The sequence below is a fragment of the Vitis riparia genome, chromosome 10 (assembly GCF_004353265.1).
Source record: "Vitis riparia cultivar Riparia Gloire de Montpellier isolate 1030 chromosome 10, EGFV_Vit.rip_1.0, whole genome shotgun sequence".
In the NCBI taxonomy this organism is placed as follows: domain Eukaryota; kingdom Viridiplantae; phylum Streptophyta; class Magnoliopsida; order Vitales; family Vitaceae; genus Vitis; species Vitis riparia.
Window position 1 is genome coordinate 20,260,222 of NC_048440.1, and position 24,192 is coordinate 20,284,413.

Here is a 24,192-nt window from a genome sequence, read left to right on the forward strand (position 1 = left end):
TTAATGAGGGGGGAGATCAGTAATCGAAGCCTCATTTACGAACACGGGTGCTAAAACATTATTAGAAGAATTGATTACCCCATAATCGGATCCCTGTAGCAAGGGTGTGTCTGCGTTCGTGCTACTGTGCATGAAGAAATCAAGTTGTGAAGGTAATGGGAGAGTGAGAGAGTAACTACTAAGCATGAGAACAATTGAAGCCATGGTTGGTCTATCAGCTACATTTTCTTGAACGCATAACAACCCAATATGTATGCATCTCATAATTCCACTTCTTGAACCGGAGTTCATTGAAGGATCTATCAAATTTGAAGCTGACCCCTCCCTCCAACTTCTCCATGCCTGCAATAGTTTGATAATGCATACATAAAATGCCAAATAAAAGGTTTAAGCCTTTCAATTTTGTGTGCTTTACTAGAATGCTACTTCTAGGAAATGACTAATATAACATATAGATATTTATACTTACAAAGCTTATAAGGCCTTCCATATTCTCCTCATCACCAAAACTAGTGTTCTTTCGACCGCTGACAATTTCCAAAATCAACACACCAAAACTATAAACATCGGACTTAATTGAGAAGTTCCCACGCATTGCATACTCAGGAGCCATATATCCATTGTATATTGTAATTAATTAGATCAATTTTATTTTTGATAATAGAATTCATGATTATATTAGTGGATATAATGAAGTATTTGCTAAGATTTTGAGATTGCTTTGCTGAGACAAAGAGATAGCTAAGCGATATATAATTTTATCAACAAAAAAACAAATATAAAAATATACAAGGTCATAATTTTTAGCTCTACCGAGATTTTGATACTTACTAGGTTCCAACAATCCTTTTCGTATCGCCTTGAGTTTGATCTGGTGAAAACAACCTTGCCATACCAAAATCTGAAATTTTAGGATTCATTTCTTCATCTAGCAAAATGTTACTAGCTTTGAGATCACGATGAATAATTCGAAGTTGGGAATCTTCATGGAGATAAAGAAGTCCTCGAGCAATGCCTACTATAATTTTGTAATGCCTTTCCCAATATAATTGTGAACACTTGATAGGATCGACGTATTTGTAAATGTGTGTCATTAGAAAGGACTATAAACTCTTAACTCTTTCTCATGGTAAAAGATTAAAAAAAAATATCAGAAGTACATATGAAACATAGGAGGAAGTTAAATCATACCAAATAGAAAATGATCAAGACTTGCATTAGGCACGAACTCATAGATGAGAAGTCTTTCTATTCCCTCTAAACAGAAACCTAGGAGTCTAGCCAAATTTCTATGTTGAAGCTTGGCTACTAACAAGACCACATTTTTGAATTCTAGTTCTCCTTGTCCAGAACCCTTGGACAACCTTTTCACAACTATATCTTGTCCATTGGAAAGTGTACCCTGAAATATATCTCAACGAAGTATAATATTTGAGACACTTCAAATCAAGTCTAATTGTCTAAAGGAATTTAGTAATTTGAGTTGAGATTTTTTTTCCCCTTATAATGGGATTGTTTAGTTACCTTGTAAACAGCTCCAAATCCTCCTTGTCCAAGCTTATTAGAATCAGAAAAGTTATCTATTTCATTTCTAATAGAACCAAGGTTGAATTGCAAGGATTCCACTTCCAAAATTTCATCCTCAGCTTCACAAAGTTAACACACAAGTGTAATGAAGTAATTAAGTGCATCTTTATACAGCAGTAACATAAATACAGGGGGGCTTTAATTGAAGGGTGTTGGGCTGCGTTTCAATGTCTACTCAACACAAAATCTTATATGAATAGCCGGAACTTAATTATTCCCTCTTACAAAATCTCATTCTTAGTCACTCCAAAAGCAACAACACTGTGAATTGTCGCTTTTTAATTTATTTATTTTTATTTTATTTTTTAAATAACAAGTAATAAGGGCAGTTCATTTGAACTTAATTTCATCTTTGTCTTTTGGCTTTCCCATTCTCAAAAAGATGTAGATGCAGATGCAGGAGATGAGTATCACAGAAACAACAGTTGCTATAACAATGATAACTACAGTTCGCATTCTGTTACTTTTTCCTGCAAAAACACAAATTTCCTCTCATCAAATTTCCCGATGCTGAATTTTGGAATTGCTTTATCTAGTGAAAAGTTAGCATGCATCATGGAATTTTGTCACACTAGTTCAATCAAGTCTCTTTATTTCCTAATTAAAATTAAAGAAATTAGGAGTCGTATGGGCGAATAAGAGTGGAATAAATTTTGATCCTTAATAATGATTTTTAATTCATATCATGTCACTCTGTCTATAGAATGAGCATCCATGTATCCAAAATATATTGATTTTCTATTTTTCTTCCTTTGAGGAAGCTCATGGTTTCTCTTGTGACTGTAGTGTCTCAAGGGAAGAGGAGTTTTTGTTTTGGGTACAAGCTGCTGTGGTTTTGGGGGTAAATCATATCTAGAAATCTATTGAGGAGAACAGGTTAGGAAGTTGACCTTGTATTTTGAGTGGGTAAGTTTAAGTTGATTTCTCTACCTATTTTTCCTCTTAGCTACTGGTTGCATGTATTGTTGGAATATCCAAAATCTGATAGATGAATTAGAGTTAAAATTACAAGTAGCCAAGAATTCATCTAACTAATGTCAGTTAAATTAGTTATGCCAGTTGTCAATACTTAACAACTTTATTGATCCATTTCAAGTGTATAAATAGACCTCACTTATACATTTTTATTTCATCTGAATGTAAGGAGAATTTCTGCTTCAATACACGTTTAAGTGCTCCTCTGTTTTCTCCTCTGTTTTCCTTTGCAATTTTGCATATCTTCACATGGTATCAAAGCTGGATATTTTCCGCTGCTCTTAATCTTTCTTGATTTTTCTTCATCTTTCCTGGTCGATTGTTACTTCACAATGACTGAGAAAGAAAATGCTTTTATGGCTAACTCTCATTCATCAAATGGACCTGTACAGAATCTTTCAGATGATTCATCCAACTGCTATTACTTACATCCATCTGATAATCTTGGTGCACTTCTAGTTTCCGAGATATTCACTGGTGAGAATTATATTGCATGGAGTCGATCTATGTCAATTGCTCTAACAGTGAAAAATAAAATTGCATTTGTTGATGATTGTCTAGTTCAACCGATCACTAATGATCCTCATCTTCATTTTGCTTGGCTAAGAGCCAATAATCTTGTCCTATCTTGGCTAATGAATTCAATTGCCAAAGAAATCCGTGGTAGTCTTCTCTATTTCACAAATGCTTTTGATATCTGGGAGGAGCTGAAAATCAAATATCTCAGAAGTGATGGACTAAGGGTTTTCTCCCTAGAAAAATCCTTAAGTTCCATTTCTCAAAATTCGAAATCTATCACTAAATATTTCAGTGAATTCAAGGCTTTATGGGATGAATACATTAGCTACCGTCCTATTCCCAGTTGCAGATGTGGGAACCTTAATCGTTGTTCATGTAATATTTTGAAGGACTTGACTGATAGACAGCAATTAGACTATGTAATGAAATTTCTTGTGGGGCTTCACGATTCTTATTCAGCAATTAGAAGTCAATTGCTACTGCAATCTCCTTTACCATCTATGAGCAGAGTTTTCTCCCTACTTTTACAATAAGAGAGTCAAAGATCATTAACTAATGCAGTTGGCCTTTCCATTGATTCACAAGCAATGGTTGCTAAACAATCATCAAGAACCATTTCAACAAGTAATACTCAATTCACAAAGCAGAAAGGAAAGTCTGATGCAATCTGCTCTCATTGTGGTTATTCGGGTCACTTAGTTGATAAATGTTTTTAGCTAATTGGATATCCTCCTGGATGGAAAGGACCAAGAGGAAAAAGATTCAACTCTACACCAACTGCAGCCAAAAATTTTCAAAGATTGCCCAAGTCGGCCTTAGTGATCCGACGGTGCCGAGTGGAAGGGGGCCATCACCTGTTATCCCTAGAGTAACTTTTATCCTTTGAGCGACGGACTAATGTTTTGGAGCAAAATTCAAGTAATTCCAACATCATTTTTTCTCAAGAACAAATCCAAAATCTGCTTACTCTAGCAAATAGCCTTTCCAGCTCAAACACAAATTCTAATGCAACTGCCAATGTTGCATCCACCTCAAGTAATTCCTTCTTCTGCAATACAGTTTCTTCATCAAAGAACCAGTTTACTTGGATTCTTGATACAGGAGCAACAAATCATATGATCTGTTCTCCCCTTCTATTTGACTCGATTGTTTTACTTAAAACATCTTCCAAAGTTCATTTACCAAATGGACAAACACTTCCAATTATCTTCACTGGATCTGTAAAATTCTCACTTGATATTACTTTACACAATGCTCTTTATGTTCCATTTTTCAATATCAATCTTGTTTCTGCATCAAGATTAACTAAAGATAATTCAATTGGATTATTTTTTCTTCAATCCAAATGTATCTTGCAAGACCTCAACAAATGGAGGATGATTGGGCTTGCTGAAGTTCAATTTGGTCTGTACCATCTTCAATAATTATCTGCTCAAACAAATAAAGAAATGCTTTCTAGTTCAATTGGTTTACCTTCTAGTTCTTTAGTTGAGTCTTGTACTGCTAATTCTGATCTATGGCATTTTCGTTTAGGCCATATTCCAAATGCAAAAATACAACTCATAAATAGTTTTGATTCTTCTATAAAGGCTATTCATAACAAAGTTTGTGAGATCTGTCCATTAGCTAAGCAGAAAAAGCCACCATTTCCTAATAATCAATCAAATTAAGCCTTTCAATTGGTTCACATTAACATTTGGGGGCTTTTTTCCATTCCTTCATATTCTGGTTACAGATTCTTTCTAACTATTGTTGATGATTTCACAAGATTCACTTGGTTATTCTTAATGAAAACCAAAACAGAAACTCGAGCTATACTTACCAACTTTCTAGCTTATGTTCACACTCATTTCAACACTAATATTCAAACTCTTAGATCAGATAATGGTCAAGAATTTAATATGCCTACTTTCTATCAAGAACATGGCATTATTCATCAATTATCATGTGTTGAAACACCTGAACAAAATGGAAGGGTTCAAAGAAAACATCAACACCTATTGAATGTAGCTAGATCTCTCATGTTTCAGTCAAAATTACCCTTATCCTATTGGACAGATTGTGTATTAACAGCCACGCATCTGATAAATCGTACTCCATCATCCATTCTAAATAATCAAACACCATATCAATTATTGTTTCAAAAGCCACCTAACTACAATTACTTCAAAGTCTTCAGTTGTTTATGCTTTGCTAGTATAATCACAAACAATCGAGGCAAATTCCAGCCAAGAGCAACAAAATGTATTTTTCTTGGTTATCCACCAAACATTAAAGGATACAAAGTTCTTGACTTAACAACTGATTACTACTCAAAAAGTGCTATTTCATAGCTTGTAATTAACTCTTTTAAACACTTTTGAGTAGTAGTTATTGCCTTTTAACCCAATTGACATGTTAAGGACCCTTGCAATCAATTCTAATCAAATTGTGTTAAGTTTTGGTGTTTTGATAGCTTTTTGATCACCAAAGCAATCCGAGATTGAGGAGAGTTATTTGGAATCCATGGCAAAGCAATGGAAAGCTCAGAAACATGAAGAACCGAAGCTTTGAAGTCCTTTGCCATAAGCAAATCCGGAATGCAAAAAGGAGAGAAGCAAAGAGGAGAAAAGCAAATAAGAAAACAGAGGACAGCAGCTGCAGTCTTCCTTCGCACTTTTGGAGCACTTCCCGAAGTCCATTTTCTACATGCTATATACCATTTCAAATCTCAGGAAGTCAAGAATCCAAAGCTTCAAACCGTGTGCAATTTGGAGTCGAAATGAGGAAGTTACAGCCGTTGGAAGCCGATCACTCCAAGCTGAAGGAAGATTTTGCAAAGTGCTGCGAAATCACCCTTTTGTTGCGAGATATTTCGCAGCCTTTTTGCACAGTGCTATGGATTTCCCCTGAAGTTTCACGCCGCGATGGAAGCCAAACACCACAAGAGGAAAGCCAACTTCACAGCGCTGTGGAACCAGCCTTTTACTGCAAAGTAATTTCGCAGCCCTTTGTGTTTGTCTGCGAAATCTCGCAGACCTCATTTTCACCTGCGAAATGGTCCTTAGCGCTTCCCGATATTTGTGACCGACACTTTTAGATATTTTCTTCAGATATTTTTGTATGAATTTCCATTTTCTCCTTGTATTCAGCCACTCATGTAATTCCTTAGCTAGGAAGTATCCAAGGAAGGGTAAATTACCTTCCTATATAAACTCCCTTGCATCCATTGTAAAAGAAGAATCCATCATATAATATATGTGAAATTGACGAACAGAGCACTTGCTCTGTTTCTTCTATATATTCTTGTTTTCTCATTAGTTTTCTTTCTAGCCAATCAAACTCTAAGGATTTTTCCTCAGAGGATGAGAGGCTAGGCTCTTTGTCTCTTGGAGTGAGGAAAGTCGGGTAAGTTTCCACATGCATAAATTGGAAGTTTTGTTGTTTTAGTTTTTAATGAAGAGAAAGTGTGACCCGTTGATGGTTTTTATCTTTTTAGTTAACTTAAAACGCTTTTAAATCACCTGGGCCAACACTTGGTAAGGCAAGTGATCTCCGTCCATGGAGATTCACTAGTTTACCCCTTGTGAGCCTCTGGGAGGTGACTTGAAGGTAGGATTTTCTAGAATTGCCAACACTTGGTAAGCTTTTGGACTCCAAGGAGACATCCATTAGTTATCTCTTGCGAGCTTGTAAAAGGAAATCCAAGGTTAAAGATCACCTTGAATGGCAAGTGCTAGGTGAGAGGCACGAGCCATTGCAAGATGCATCAGTGAGAGGGATTTAGTGTTTGAACCCATTAATGGGAAGCATCTGTACAACACCGGTTGGAGAAGGAACTATATGTTAATTCTCTAATGCGAGGAAAAGAAACAACTGACCGAAACTCCCTTTTTGTATGAGGAATCTGAGCCTAGTGATCTGAAACTCCAAGAAACACTTTTCTTTGTAAGTAAAATCAGCTATTAATTTTGGTTAGCTTAAAACCAATCTTTGTTCAAACATCTTTTTGTTTTCTTTTAAAGCTAACCTTGAAATGAAAAGGCACCAATTCAACTTTGAATTAATATCATTTGTGAAGTGAAAACCCATCCCAGTGAACGATCCTAGAGCCACTATGCTATAGTAGCTTTGTCTTTGCTACCCTAGTATATGGTGTAATAGGTTATAAATTTTGTTGATTAATCCCTCAATCAAGGAGCACCAGCTGGACACGAATCAGCTGAGACACCAATTAGGCATGAATCAACAACTCTCAAAACTTTTGTTTCTCGAAATGTACTTTTTCATGAATCTACATTTCCCTCTATTCCAGACACAATTCACAAACCTTTTGTTTTTCTAGATTTTCCCCAAATATATGAATCCAAATTCTGCAAACCAAACAACTCAGTTTCTATAAATTCTGGTTCCACAAATTCTATTGATCCAACCTCTGTTATTGAACCTTCAATTCCTGAAAATACAATTCATGCAAACAATGATGCTAATAGTCTTAGAAGGTCTAAAAGAACTAAGCATTTACCTAAATACTTGTAGAATTACTATTGTGGTAATATGACTAAGATTGATTCAGCAACTCAAGCACCTTCAAGCTGCTCCTCATCTGGTAAGCCCTACTACATATTCTCCTTTTTATCTGATTCTAGATTATCCTCCAAATACAAAGCTTTCATTTCTGTTATTTCATCCACTTTTGAACCAAAAAATTACAAACAAGTTGTTGCAATTCCTCATTGGCAAATTGCCATGACTGATGAAATAAAAGCTCTTGAGCATAATAAAACTTGGGATCTTACAATTTTACCTCCAAAAAAAATTGCTATAGGTTGTAAGTGGGTATATCGAGTGAAATTTAAGGCGGATGGAAGTGTAGAAAGGTATAAAGCCAGGCTTGTAGCCAAGGGCTACACTCAACAAGAGGGGCTTGATTTTTTTGACACATACTCTCCTATTGCAAAGATGACAATAGTTAGAGTGCTTCTTGCTATTGCAACAACTAAACAATGGTATTTACATCAACTTGATGTGAATAATGCCTTCTTACATGGAGACTTAAATGAGGAGGTCTACATGCAATTGCCACCAGGTTTTTCAACACCAAATGACCCTTAGGTTTGTAAACTCAAAAAGAGTTTATATGGTTTGAGACAAGCTTCGAGGCAGTGGTACTCAAAGTTGTCTTCATCTTTACTCAAGTTTGGTTTTAGTCAAGCAAAGACAGATTCAAGCCTTTTTATCAGACAAACATCAACTAGTTTCATTACTCTATTAATCTATGTTGATGATGTTATAATAGCTTCAAATGATCTCAAGGAAATGGATGCTGTGAAAAAGTTTCTCCATGAATCTTTTACTATAAAAGATTTAGGTGAACTGAAATATTTTTTAGGCATTAAAGTAGCCAGATCAGAAAAAGGTATTGTGTTGTCTCAACGAAAGTATGCTCTGGATGTATTGAAAGATAGTGGTTTCTCTGGCTCTAAACCAGTTGGTTTTCCTATGGAATCAAGTTTAAAACTTACTGCCAATGATTCAAGTCCTTTATTGTCTGATCCTGCATCATACAGAAGACTCATTGGCAGACTCCTTTACTTAACAATCACTAGACCTAACTTGGCATATGCAGTACAAGCTCTCAGCCAGTTTATGTCTAATCCTCATTCAACACATTTACAAGCTACAGAAAGAGTTCTTCGATACATTAAGGCAACACCAGGTCAAGGTTTATTCCTAAAGGCTTCATCTGATCTATATTTAAAGGCATATTCTGATAGTGATTGGGGTGGCTGCATTGACACTAGGCGAAGTGTTACTGGTTTCACAGTTTTCATAGGAGACTCTCTCATATCTTGGAAATCAAAGAAGCAACCTACTATAAGTAGGTCCTCGGCAGAAGCTGAATACAGAGCTTTAGCCACTACAACTTGTGAGCTTCAATGGTTGGTCTATTTGTTGGCTGATTTGAATGTTAAGCATCCTCAACCAACACTGCTATATACTGACAGCAAACCTGCTTCAAAAATAGCTTCCAACCCAGTACACCACGAAAGAACAAAACATATACAGCTCGATTGCCATCTAGTTAGAGAGAAATTGCAAGAGGGTTTGATCAAAATAATCCACATTCCTTCCAAGCATCAATTGGCGGATATATTGACCAAACCTCTCAGATGTCTCAATTTTCATCATCTTATCAACAAGATAGGAATGATAAACATTCATTCTCATCTTGAGGAGGGGTGTTGGAATATCCAAAATCTGATAGATGAATTAGAGTTAAAATCACAAGTAACTAAGAATTCATCTAACTAATGTCAATTAAATTAGTTATGCCAGTTGTCAATACTTAACAACTTTATTGATCCATTTCAAGTGTATAAATAGACCTCACTTGTACATTTTTATTTCATCTTAATGTAAGGAGAATTTCTGCTTCAATACACGTTTAAGTGCTCCTCTGTTTTCCTTTGCAATTCTGCATATCTTCACATGTATGTAAAGAAAACTCTGAATTCTATATCTGCAAACAAGAAATGATGAGGGAAGCTTATACTCATACATGGCAGGTTTGAATCCAAAAGCAGTCAGTAATATTATGAAAGCATGGACGTATCAAGTGCATACCGTCTCCAGCAGTGGCATCATTTGGTGGAGGAGAAGAATTAGCAGGAGATGGCGGTGGTGCATCAGGGAGAGTATCATAGAACCGATAAGTCTCGAACCTAAAGTTACAGCTTGGTGCCATAACTCTCCCTCCTTGCTTATACTTTAAAAAATCAGAATAGATTTTACTAAGGTCGGCTATACAGTCACTGCATTCCTGATCTTCTAAATCAGGAGTGCACTGGACAAATGCATATATGGTTATGAAATCAGCCACTGCCTCGCCTGTTGCATACTTTTTAAGAAGACCACCTGACGCAGCTTTTTCTCGGAGGTCAAGCAACAAGTCGTCCCGCTGCTGTGTGAAGAGATCGATGTCTGAGACATTTTGGGTGTTTTTTAGAGCGTAACTATCCGAAGTATCTACTGTGCCAAATATGGAGCGGTTAGAGTATCGTAACGTGCATTGATCGTAATACAAAACTGCCTCCTTGTAGTTGGGACATAATCGTCGAATGTCCTGGCTGGAGTTATTGATACAGCTACGACATGTATCTGGAGTGAGATCCCCTCTACAGAGTCCGATTCCATTCACCTCACCAACAGAGGAATTGTAAAACCCCTACTCAACTTGGGTGTTTGAGAAGGAGGTCAGGAGGCTATTGAGGTCTGCCTGGTATGTACTGTTATCGGTGTAGTTACCTCTATCTGAAATGCATTCTTCTTTAGGGAAATACTGGGCTACAGTGAATGGAACAAGCTGTATGAGAAGGCATGAGAGGAAGAAAGTTAGTTCCAAATAACTCAGCCATTGCCTGTACCTGCCCTGCGGTCTAGAATTACAGAGGGACTCTTTCGTTAATGGTAGCAATAGATAGGTGAAGAACGCAGGAGAGGGCTGTTTAAAAGGTGCCATTGCTTCTACTTTTCAAACCATACAAGGTGACTTTCTGCCGCCCATGTTGAAAAAAGAAAAATGCTTTCTATGTCTATATCCTTTCAAAATGGATTCAATTGGTTTGTCTTTCAACAATTATAATGATATATTGTTTTTTATTCATTGGATTTTTGGTTTTCCAATCTCTTAATCCATCATAATGGAAACCAAATCGACATTAAGACTTCCATGTCTTGTGATTTTATAATTATTCAATATTTTATGAGCTTATATATATATATATATATATATATTATAAACCCTAAGTTAGCAATTCATTATTAGCATATTATTGACCAGATTAATTTTTAAGTGTATTTATACTTTGAGTTGGATATTTTAAATATGCTTTTAAATTTAAATTCAAATTGATTTTAATTATATTTTAAAAAAAAAATTAAACTTAAGACCTAAATTAATTTGCATTAGACCATCTAAATGGAATCAAATTAATTTTAATCAAATTTGATTAATCGGATATATATATATATATATATATATATATATTCTGCAAAAGAAAGTTGTAAACTTGACTTTTCAAAGTTGAAGAGTGCATCAATAGTTTGGATTGCCTGTGCGTATTTTGACATTTTTCGTGAGAATTCCTTTCAGTCATGCATGTCTTTATCAGTACCTTCCAATTCTAACAAGTAATTGATTTTTTTCAACTGGCCTCACCTTAATATGGTGATCTTTTTTAGAAGCTCGAGGTCTCATATTTAACAGATGGGAATGATTCAAGAAAATAGATTGGGATTAGAGTGGTTCAAAATCAAATATATATGTCATTATTGAATAAGTTGATTGGGACATGAGTGGTTAAAGTCGTCCAGGAAATTTGGTGGGCGATTTCACAGTATGACACTTTCAATTTACTTCTTCTTTTTTGAATTTCTATTAGAATCAATTCAAAAACTATTAAAAAAGAAAAACGTGACTCTGACTAATATCTAATAAGTAGTCTCTTTCTCTCCCTCTCTCTCTTTATATATATGAACCCTAATTGCTTGCTATTATTTAATTATTTGATATGAAAATTCTATATCTTAAATTCTTCTTCCACCTAGATACCTGTTTCTATTCGATCTTTTCTCAATTCCACAATACCATGGGGAAAAATGATTGGCATTAATCCTGCTTAAGTATTACATTTACGTAATTTAAATTTTTGTGAAATAAATTAAAGACATGAAAAACATAATTACACAAATAAACCTAAAAAAACATGTAAAAAAATAAGTAGTCCTTTGTCTAATATTTTTGTCTTGATAAGATTGGAAAGAATGAAATTTACGACTTGTTTAATAACATTTCAAAAACAATTAAAAAAAAACAGTTTTTAAAGATACTTCTCACTTTGATATTTTATAAAACAAAATTTTTTTAAGAGCTTTGAATGTTTTGAATGTATTTTTATGGTTTTATTTTTTTTAAATAACTTTTATATATAGTATTTTATTTTTAATCATTTTCCATATTTATACAATTATTTTTTAAAACGAGAAATAAATAGAAATAACTTAAACATATTTTTCAAAACACCTTGTTTTGAGTTGATACTCAAATGTGTTTTCCTATTTTATTTGTTTTAAAAAAATAAAAAAATCTATATACTGATCATTGCCCCACTGAAAATATTAAAATTTAAAGACATGTTCTTGCCACATTAGGACTCCAGGGACCTCTTATTCCTTAAAATTGATAACTTTATACCATATATGTTTCAAAAGTTGCCCCCTGAACTAAACTGTTAGTTCCACCACCACTGATTGTACTTATAACCATAGAAAGAGGGAGAAGTTATAACCAAAGAAAGAGGGAGAGATGGTTATAATTCATTCAACATATTATAATTCTAAAAAATTTAGGGAAGGATAGAGTGATATGAGAAAACAGAGATGGCAAATTATGAAAAATATAAATTCAAATTTTGTAAATCCAAAAAATTTGGACATCATGCATCCAAATATTAAAGTAATATTCATAATATCAAAGGCAAAATTTTGATTTACTTAAAGAACATAATGTATGATTTATTTGAAATGTTTATAATATGTGTCAAATATGAAAAATAAAATCTTAATCTTGAAATAATGACTCTTAAGAAAAGGCCAATAAAAACATTCTAGTTTTTGTTCTTGGCATCTTAGCAAAAAAATCTAATATTGCATGATAGAAATAAGTACATTAAGTAATACAAGATATCATTTGATCAAAAAAAAAAAAACATAATGAAAAAAGCAATGCAATTATAGATAGAGAAGACTCATAAACAAAGTGCAACTTTTACTTACAAAACTGCTTTATATTACTTTTAATAATTTGTGTGCTACTTGGAATCAGAAAATCACATGCAAGGGCCATTTGTTCAAAATATTTTATTGTTAGATTATAATAAATTTCTAATATAATTTAATTTGATATAGAAGTCCATAATTTGGGGTGTAATTTAAATTATTAGAAATGGATTAAAAGCTTTAACAGTATTTGTTCAAGAATTATTAACAATATTGTTTAACTAAGGGGGTGTTTAGTACACGAGAATAGGGAGTGGGAATAGACATCTCATTCATTTTCCCCCTTATTTCTATATTTGGATAAATGTCAAGAAGACAGAAATGGAATAAAAAATTATTCAAACAAAAATCAAATCCAACTTATAAATGGGATTTGAATTCATCAAAAGTAGGTGGTATTCTGATTCATTAAACTCATTTGATAATATAAAATAATCTAATTTACTATTTTACCCTCTTATCTCATTTTTCAAGTCCGATGCTTATCTTCTTTGCAAAGCTAGAGACACATTCATCATCCACTTCTATCTAACAAGTGATTCTCTCAAATTGAATCAATCAAACCTTCCTCAACATTTAGAAAAAAAATTTCAATTTCTAATTTCTAGGGTTTTAAATGAAATTTGAATTCTTTTATTTCCTCTTTTGGAAATATCCCAAATCGAATCAATCAAACCTTCCACGACGTTTAGAAAAAAATTTTCAATTTGTAATTTCTAGGGTTTTGAATGAAATTTGAGTTCTTTTATTTCCTCTTTTGGAAATAGGAAAAACATTTGCTAGCTTTGAAAATTTAAATATTATAATATATATTTGGTAAAATATAATTTTATAACTACTTAAGCATGACAAATTATTCAAATTTGTAATAAAAATGATAGTTGAATATTTGTATATTAGGGTTATATGATTTTTTATGGTCAATTTTTTATTTATTAAGTATATATTTTTTTTTAGTATTATTATTTAATAATAAAAAAAACTCTCAAATTTTATTTTTTAAAAATAAAAATAAAAATAAAATTATTTTAAATTATATGGAAGGATATTATTGTAAATTTATTTCTTTTTCATTTTCATTCCTATTATTATCAAACATTGGAATGGAAACAAATAATGATTTCAATCTTGAATTCCTAAGTTCATCTAAATGTTAGAAATAAAATCATCAAATTCATTTATATCCACTAAGAAATAGGAATGGAAACAAAATATTCATTTCCATTCCCTATTCCGACGTACCAAACACCCCCTATAGGTTGAGTAATTCATACAAGAGCTCTAGCTTTTTTTAGCTAGTATCGTTTTTTAAAATAATTTTGAAGAATATTTTTGAAAAAATGGTCTTCAATTGTTTTTGAAAATAAAATAATTTTCTTAACTTTTTTTTGGTGAACAAACTATGCATGTATGTGTAATGTAAAAGCCTTCTAGGTAATTTTCACATTTCAAATTATTTCTTTCAAATTTTGAAAACAATTTTTTAAAGAATTATTTTTAGTCGAAAATAAATTAATTGAACGTATCTATCAAGTTAAAAACTGCATTTAAAAACAGTCTAAAACTGAATTTGAAATTTTCAAATTTTCCTTTATCACTCATAAGTGCTTTGGACTCCTCAAACAAGGAAGAATCAACTGGCTCCTTATGATACGTTCAGATGGAAAAAATGCTGGAGAAACATCCTAATTATAAATAAACACATCTATAAAAAGAAGAAATGTGGGGCCGCATTGTTGGTTAGTCCATCGTCCATTTGGCTTCCTACGTTAAGATGACCGAAATATTTCAGCCTCTTTACGTAGATATTTCCTCTAAGAAAAGAACAATTCATAAGCCCTCAATTTTTGCACCCAACTGGTAGCTCCCCGATTAATAATCACCCTACCCATGAATCCCTTTTATGAATCACATTCCATTGAGGTCACTTATTCATAGTTTCTTACTACTGCACGGTCAAATTTGTCCTCCTCTTTCTAAAGCAAGCCGTGGCGTCTCACATTAAGTTAATCAAATTTTTTCATATTTAATTAGTAAAAAGGATGAAATTTATAGAAGAAAGAGCTGATTGGGACTGGAATGGTGATCAAGATGCGCGCGGTTTGGATAAGTTGATTGGAACAGGAGTGACTCTACACATACCACCAATTGGTTGAATACTTTCCAACGTGGTGTGAAAACATTGTGAGAAACACGTCCGTGTATGCTGGTGAGTTTTGACTATTATTATGGAAAGAAGAACAGAAAGAATGGACCCCTTCAACGAATACTGTTAAAATGTCCCTCAGTATAAGAAACTTCAACAGGAGAGACTTTGAGAACTTCATATGTAGGTAATGGTTGTTATTTAACTACTAATTTTTCTAAAATTTAAACTACTAGAATATTGAGACTATGATATACATCATGCAAACAGACTTAAAAAGAAAAAACAAGGGTAATTAGAGACTTGCACCTAGAAATATATATATATGGTAGGCAGAAGGTTTACGATTCTCTATTAAAAAAATGGAGTCAACAATTAGGTATTGGAGGTGCCATGTGCAGACAGATGACTGAAGAGGAAAGAGTCTCCCTCGATCGACAAATGCAGAGGCACAAGGGAACGTGGTCAGTCTCACGCGTTTCCCTCAATAGGAAACTCACATTGAATAATGCAGAATTCTATGCAATCTGAGGATGATTTCCACGTCGGCTTTTCCAATAGGACAGACAGGAAGTAAATGATGCTTTTACTTTGATAAATACAGACTTAATCATACTTCATACAAAAAGACATATCTCAACTAAATTTTTTTTCCACGCCCTATGATTGTGGTTTTCTGAAATAGAAAATCATCATGAGGACAAGTTTGACACGCCTCTGCTGAACCAAAAGCTTACATGCCCATTCACATACATGCACCAACACCAGGTGGGATCCATGCAGTTTTAGGAATCAAAAAGGCTTTTGCTTTATCAAATGAATATCCTTTTCACCTCTTTCCATAGAAGTTTTTTAAGAAAAAGATAGCTCAAATCTCTAAATTTCTCCCACCCATGTCCCACTCTCATCGCCTTCATTTTATATAGTTAAATTTTATGCATCCCATCGGACCACCACACCTATATGATAGATTCACTATTTTATTTAAATTTTTATTCAAATTTCTCTTATTTTCCTTGTTTTCTACGGCAAGTGGCACCTTTAATCAAAGTGCTCATATTTAATTAATAAAAGTGATAAAATCAGACAAGGTTTGGTTTGTACCAGAGGGCCAAGGACGTGGTTTTTGAACAAGCTCATAGAGACCATGTTGACTAAACCATAACTAAATCATACACTCACGACTATAAAATAAAGAAAATCAAGAGATTTTAGTCATGATTTAAATATTAATGTGACTCTTCTCTCTGTATAATACACTAACACTAAAAGAAATCCATTAATTAAATGAAAGAGAAACAGTACAATGCTGAAATTCTCACTCTCCACTGCGGCCTCTCTCTGTATAATACACTAACACTAAAAAATTCATTAATAAATGAAAGAGAAATAGTACAATGCTGAAATTCTCACTCTCCACTCAACTGCGGCCGTACACTCTAAAAAATAAAACTCTAAATCATAAAAGGATTTAATATACAGTAGGAGCAAACTCATCATTCCTTATTGTAAGCTCAATAAAGAGCTTGACCCTAACATTCCCTGCAAAACACAACTAAACTAATCTGAGCTACACAATCCAACAAATAGGAATGGCCACACATCAGCCAAAAATTGGCTGGTCAATTTTCCACGGGAGTATAAGAATAAAATTAACATAGCCTGGAAGAATAGATCTCTGTAGTAATTGACATCGCTTCGAAGAATAGAACTCTGCAGTACTGCATGTCCACTGTTGGAGAGGACCCCTTTGTAGAAGATTTTATTTTATTTTTTTCCCTCTAGAATTCCCAACCAAAGTTGTTTATCTTAAGCCGTCAACAATGAATCGTGTGATAGAAATTGATCAGGAGCAAAGAAAACCAGAAGAGTCACATTTTAACATAATCTGCATCACCATAATGCTAACGAGGGTGGAGCTCAGTAATTGAGGTCTCATTTACGGACATGCCTGCTGAAACATTATCAGAAGACTTGGTTACTCCAGAATCAGAGTCCTGTAGCAAGGGTGTCTCTGGGCCATGCCGTGCATGAAGAAAGCATGTTGTGAAGGTAATGGGACAGTGAGAGAGTAGCTACTAAGCATAAGAACAACTGAAGCCATTGTTGGTCTGTCAGCTACATTTTCTTGAACACATAACAACCCAATATGTACGCATCTCATAATTTCACTTCTTGAACCAGAGCTCACAGAAGGATCTATCAAATTTGAAACTGATCCATCCCACCAACTTTTCCATGCCTACAATAAATTGACAATATACACATACAATTTCAAAGACGGGGTTCTTTAAGCATTTCAATTTTGTGTGCTTTACTTGTCCGATACTTCTAGGAAATGACTAATTTAACATAGAGATATTCATACTCACAAAGCTTATAAGGTCTTCCGCATTCTCCCCATTGCCGGAACAAGTGTTCTTTTGACCGCTGACTATTTCCAAAATCAACACACCAAAACTATAGACATCTAACTTAACCGAGAAGTTCCCATGCATTGCATATTCAGGAGCCATATATCCACTGCATATTGTGATTAATTAAGTCGATTTCATTTTTAATAATAGAATTCATGATTATATTAGGGGACATAATGAAATATTTGCCAAGTTTTGAGATTCCTTTGCTGAGATAATGACCTAAGAGATATAGAATTTTATCAACAAAAAAAATTAAAATTAGAAAAATACAGGATGTCATCATAATTGTTTACTCTAGCAAGATTTTGATACTTACAAGGTTCCCACAATCTTACTCGTATCACTTTGAGTTTGGTCTAGTGAAAATAAGCTTGCCATCCCAAAATCTGAAATTTTAGGATTCATTTCTTCATCTAGTAAAACATTGCTAGCTTTGAGATCATGATGAATAATCCGAAGTTGGGAATCTTCATGGAGATATAGAAGCCCTCAAGCAATGCCTACAATAATTTTGTAACGCCTTTCCCAGTATAATTGTTGACACTTAATAGGATCTGTGTATTTGTAAATAATGTATGTCATTGGAATGGATTATAATCTCTTTAACTCTTTCTTGATGAAAGAGATTATAATAGACATCGTCTAAAGTATATATGAAATTTGGGGACAAGTTAAACCATACCAAATAGAAAGTGATCAAGACTTGAATTAAGCACAAACTCATAGATGAGAAGTCTTTCGGTTCCTTCTAAGCAGAAACCTAGGAGTCTAACCAAATTCCTGTGTTAAAGCTTGGCCATTAACAAGATCTCATTCCTGAATTCTAATTCTCCTTGCTTGGAACCCTTGGATAGCCTTTTCATAGCTATTTCTTGTCCATTAGAAAGTGTACCCTGAAATATATCACAACAAAGTATAATATCCAAGACACTTTAAATCAAGCCTGAAGGAATTTAGTAATTTGAGTTGAGCTTTTTTTTTCTTATTATGGTAATGTTTAATTACCTTGTAAACAACTCCAAATCCTCCTTGTCCAAGCTTATTAGAATCAGAAAAGTTATCTGTTGCATTTCTAATAGGAGCAAGGTTGAATTGCAAAGATTCCACATTCAAAATTTCATCCTTGGCTACACAAGGCAAGTTAACAGACAAGTGTAATGAAGTAAGAGCATCTTTACACAGGAGTAACATAAATACAGGAGAGTTTCAATGTCTACTCTCTTCAAATTGATAAATGGTAGTTTTTTTCATTCATTCTTTCATTTGTTCATGTACAGAGTATATATAGAGGATAATCGCCATTCTAAGAATGAGAAAGAATGATACAAGGAAATAATGATATAAGGAAAGAACAACTAATATCTTAATATCTCAACTTTCCTAATATCTCAACTTTCCTAATATCTAAACATTCCTAATATCTCAACACTGAATGATATAAGGAAAGCATTCCTAATATCTCAACACTCCTCCTCAAGTTGGTGCATAGATGTGTCACATGCCCAACTTGTCTAAAAATTTTGAGAACACTTGACTTGAGACAGCTTTGGTGAGGATATCGGCCAATTGATCTTCCGATCGAATCTTAGGCAATTCCACAATCTTATCATCCAACTTTTCCTTAATGAAGAATCTATCCACCTTAACATGTTTTGTATGATCATGTTGTACTGGATTATGAGCAATGTCACATGCGACTTTATTATCACAAAACAATCGAATTGGTTGCCTAGATAGGCAACCTAAATCCTGTAAGAGGAGTCTTAGTCATAATGCTTCACAAAGTTCTAGAGTCATGCCTCTAAATTCCGCTTCTACACTTGAACGAGCAACGACATTCTGCTTCTTACTTTTCCATGTCACAAGATTACCACCTACAAAGGTAAAGTAACCAGATGTAGATCGCCTATCATCCACTGCACCGGCCCAATCAGCATCAGTATATACTTCTATACTCTGATGATCAACATTTTTAGTGAACAAAATTCCCTTCCCAGGAGCATTCTTCAAATACCTCAAAATACGCATGACTACATTCATATGTTGCTCTCCAGGATTATGCATGTATTGACTCACTACACTCAATGCATAAGCAAGATTTGGTCTTGTATGAGCTAAGTACATTAATCTCCCCACAAGTCTCTGGTATCTTCTCTTATCGGTTGATACTTGATTAGGCTCAACACACAATTTCAAACCTTCTTCTATTGGTGTATGAATAGGTTGACATCCCGACATTCCAGTCTCTTGTAAAAGATCTAAGACATACTTTCTTTGAGACATAAAAATTCCTTCACTTGATCGAGAAACTTCAATCCCAAGAAAGTATTTCAGAGGACTTAGATCTTTCATTTCGAATTCTCTAGATAGATAATTCTGCAGAGCTTTTCTTTCTTCAGGATCATTTCTTGTAACTACCATGTCATCCACATATACGATGAGTGTCGTAATCTTACCATGTTGTTTTTTCAGGAACAAAATGTGATTTGAGTTACTTTGACGATAGCCAAAAGCTCTCATTGACTTTGTGAACCTTCCAAACCATGCTCTCGAGGATTGCTTCAACCCATACAATGACTTCTTCAATTTGCATACCTTCTGACATTACTTTTCTGACATCATGCATCCTGGTGGAAGATCCATATATACTTCTTCAAATAACTCGCCATGCAGAAAGACATTTTTCACATCAAACTGTTGTAATGGTCAATCCAGGTTTGCAGCTAAAGACAGTAATACTCGAACTATGTTGATCTTAGCTATAGGTGCAAATGTCTCTATATAGTCAATTCCATAAGTTTGAGTGTACCATTTTGCTACCAGTCTTGCTTTAAATCATTCAATACTACCATCTGCGTTGTACTTCACAGTATAGATCCAACAACACCCACTTAGCTTCTTTCCTAGTGGACATTCTACGAGTTCCCATGTTTCATTCTTCTGCAATGATTTCATCTCTTCATTCATGGCTGCTTTCCACCTTGGATCAGCTAAGGCTTCCTGCACACTGTTAGGAATAGCTACAGTAGATAATTGATTTACAAATGACTTATGTGATTCAGACAAACGATGGTTCGATACATAGTTGCTCATGGGATATTTGACTTTGGTAGACAACTCAAGTTCATATGTGGGTTTAAGAATACCTCTATTATGACGGTGTGGTAACCGTTTCATGAATGGATCAGGTTCCAAATTAAGAACACCCTCAGCAGACGACGATTGGTTTGGTATTTCAATGAAGGCATCTTCAGACCCAAATTGTTCAGATGGTTGAATTGTACTATCTCTCCCCTCTACTATCACTTCTTCAGCTTTTGGGTGGTCATTACTACTTGGCTCTAGAGTTGTACCACTCATATCCAATTCACCCGCTTCCTGGTTCACTAGTTCAGATTGTCCAAATTCATCCTCTTTAGAGCTATGATAATCATAATCGAGAGTCTGAATTTCCTTATGGTACCCCCCCTAAAGTTCAGACTCATATGAAGAATACATTGAATCTTCATGAAACACCACATCCATTCATCAAGTTGGAGGATGGTAACATCGATATCCCTTTTTGTGCAATGCATACGCAACAAACACACATTGCAATACACAAGAAGTTAACTTGGTGTGTTGGTGTTTGTGTAGATGCAAAAATGCCACGCAACCAAAAACACGAGGAGGTAGATTTGTGACGATTGGGGCAACTACGGAATTAGTAAGAGCTTGGAGAGGTGTTTGGAAGTCAATTGAGCTGGAAGGTACCCGATTGATCAAGTATGCAGCAAATGTGATTGCTTCTCCCTAATAGGATATCGGTAGTCTTGCTGCTATCAAGGAAGCACGAACAACCTCTAACAAGTGCCTATTTTTCCGTTCAGCGACTCCATTTTGTTGGGGTGTATTGGAATAAGTAGTCTGATGAATGATGTCATGTCCTTCCAAATACTTTTGAAGATCAGAATTATGATATTCTCCACCATTATCGCTACGCAAAACCCAAACCTTTGCATTATACTGAGTTTCAATCATTTTATGAAATTTTTGAAACAACAAGTTCACTTCATCTTTGGTCTTCATCAAGCATAACCAAGTCATTCTGGTACAATTATCAATAAAAGTAACAAACCGACGTGAGCCACTCAAAGTTGGGACTTTGGATGGGCCCCAAACATCAGAATATATAACCATAAAAGGAAGTGGACTTTTATTCAAAATTGACGGAAACGAAGCACAATGGTTTTTAGCCAATTCACAAATATCACAACGGAAACCAGAAATATCACTCTTTGCAAACAAACAGGAAACAATTTTTTTAAATAACCAAAGAAAGCATGTCCCAGACGTTGATGCCACAACCAAATTTTAGACTTTTTCTTCTCTCCCTCAAATCCATCTGCCATTAAGGCTTGTTTCAACTTATTTGAATCCTTTGACTGCAAGTCCAAGTAATAGAGTTTTCCCTACTTAATACCACAACCAATCGTCTGTCTTGTTTGGATGTCCTTAATAACACAAAATTCAAGCCAAAAAAATGACAATACAAGATAAGGCTGCTATGATTTGAGAAACTGACAAAAGATTGTAATCTAAAGATGGAACAACTAAAACAAAATCTAAATTCAAAGTATCAATAAGAGTTAAGGATCCTTCCCCAATGATTAGGGTTGTGTTACCATTGGCTGTGGAAACAATTTTTTGTGAGGAAGGTCTAAGGAGTGAAACCTGTCTGAATCAAAAGTCATATGATCTGTAGCACCAAAATCAATTATCCATGCACTATTAATAACAGGTGTAGAAGTATTTAAAAACTTACCACCATAATCTGTAGCGGCTACCAATGTAAAGGCTTTCTCAACAACATTAGCCTCTTTTTTTCTTTTGGCAACAGTTGCAATTGAGGTTTTCTTGGAATCCTTCTTCCGTTGATCACGATTATTATCATTAATAACAAAGTGGTGATAGCCTAAACATGATCTAAAGGTCCATGGTTCAAACCCTCAGTTCCTCATTGTTTTCCTAGTCATACCAAGAGTTGTTGCTTTGAAATTGTGGGATATCCAGACTGGTGAGATCAGTCTTATTGCAATGAGTGCATTTGAAGGTTGACTTATCAATATTAGGGCTTGTCTTAAGGATGATTGATCATTGTCGGACTACCATAACGACAAAATATCCAAGATTTCAGTTTCATGGCTTTGATACCATCTTCAAATTAATAAATGGTAGTTTTTTTCATTCATTCGTTCATATACAGAGTATATATAGAGGGTAATCACCATTCTAAGAATGGGAAAGAATGATGCAAGAAAATAATGATATAAGGAAAGAACAACTAATATCCTAATATCTCAACTTTCCTAATATCTAAACATTCCTAATATCTCAACACTGAATGATATAAGAAAAGCATTCCTAACATCTCAACACAAAATCTTGTATTAATAGCCGAAATTTAATTATTCCCAATTACAAAATCTCATTCTTAGTCCATACAAAATTTCATTTATTTGTTTTTATTATATTATTTAAACTTTTTGAGGAGAGTAGTTCCAGCAAAAAATAGAAAGCAACTTTTTGAATAACAAGTAATGGGGGTAGTTCATTTGAACTTACTTTCATATTTGTCTCTTGGCTTTCTCATTCTCCAAAAGAGGCAGATGCAGGAGATTAGTATCACAGAAACAACAGTCAGGATAACAACGATGATTATAGTTTGGGTTCTGTTACTTTTTCCTGCAGAAACACAAATTTCCTCTGATCAAATTTCGCGGTGCTGAACTTTGGACTTGCTTTATCTAGTGGAGAGTTGGCATGCATCATGGAATTTGGCCAAACTAATATTTTTGTTCCAGTCCAGTCCAGGATGATATTATATTTTTCATTTTCTGGACGATTCAATCGAGTCTCTTTCTTTCCTAATTAAAAAGAAATTAGGAGTCGTATGGGCAAATATAAATGGAATAAATTTTTGTCCTTAATCATGATTTTTAATTTATATCACGTCAACCTATTTATAGAATGAACATGCATGTTTCCTAAATATACTGATCTTCCATACTACAGATTTTTTTATTTAAATTCAAAGTTTGATTATATTCTTGTGACCATTGAAGAATATGAGAATTTAGATTCTATGATCATCGATCAACTTGTGGAATCATCGTAAGCCTATGAAAATTAAAAGAGAACCAAGAAAAATTTATTAGAACAAGTTCTTCGAACAAAACTTTCATTGAAAGAGAATGAAGAAAATTTTAATGAAAAAAGTTAGAATAACCATGGCCATGGACATGGTTGTGGATGTGGACCAGCAATAAAGGAAGAGGTAGTTTTGTATATGGACGTGTTACGGATTTGGGGTTTGATTTCGTATTGAAGTTCTCGCTAACCTATATGTTTAGAGTGGATGTTTTTAAATACATCTTTTACTAGTATAGTACTACTAATTTTAGTCCACAATTAAACTCAATAGAATTTTAAATTGATATGATATAAAAATTTGATTAATAACATTAAGACCTAATTTAAATTTAGGCCTGAGAGACCAAATTTTGCGGAGCCGCCCACTACTTGCTTTAAAAAAAATACAAGTCAAAAGAAGCAGCATTTTCACTGAATATAGTCAGTCACACGCATGCTAAAATATTACAACAAAACATTAAGAACTTTTAATTTTACCCTTCCTCCCCGGCTTCTCTTTTGAGAAATACATGATCAGTCTTCAAGTTTTCTTGT

At 34.1% G+C, this 24,192-nt stretch overlaps 1 pseudogene; it reads right to left on the reverse strand.

Annotated features, from left to right (window-relative positions):
* On the reverse strand, window positions 1-24,169 carry LOC117923199 (annotated as a pseudogene).
* Between the last annotated feature and the right edge of the window lie 23 nt (window positions 24,170-24,192).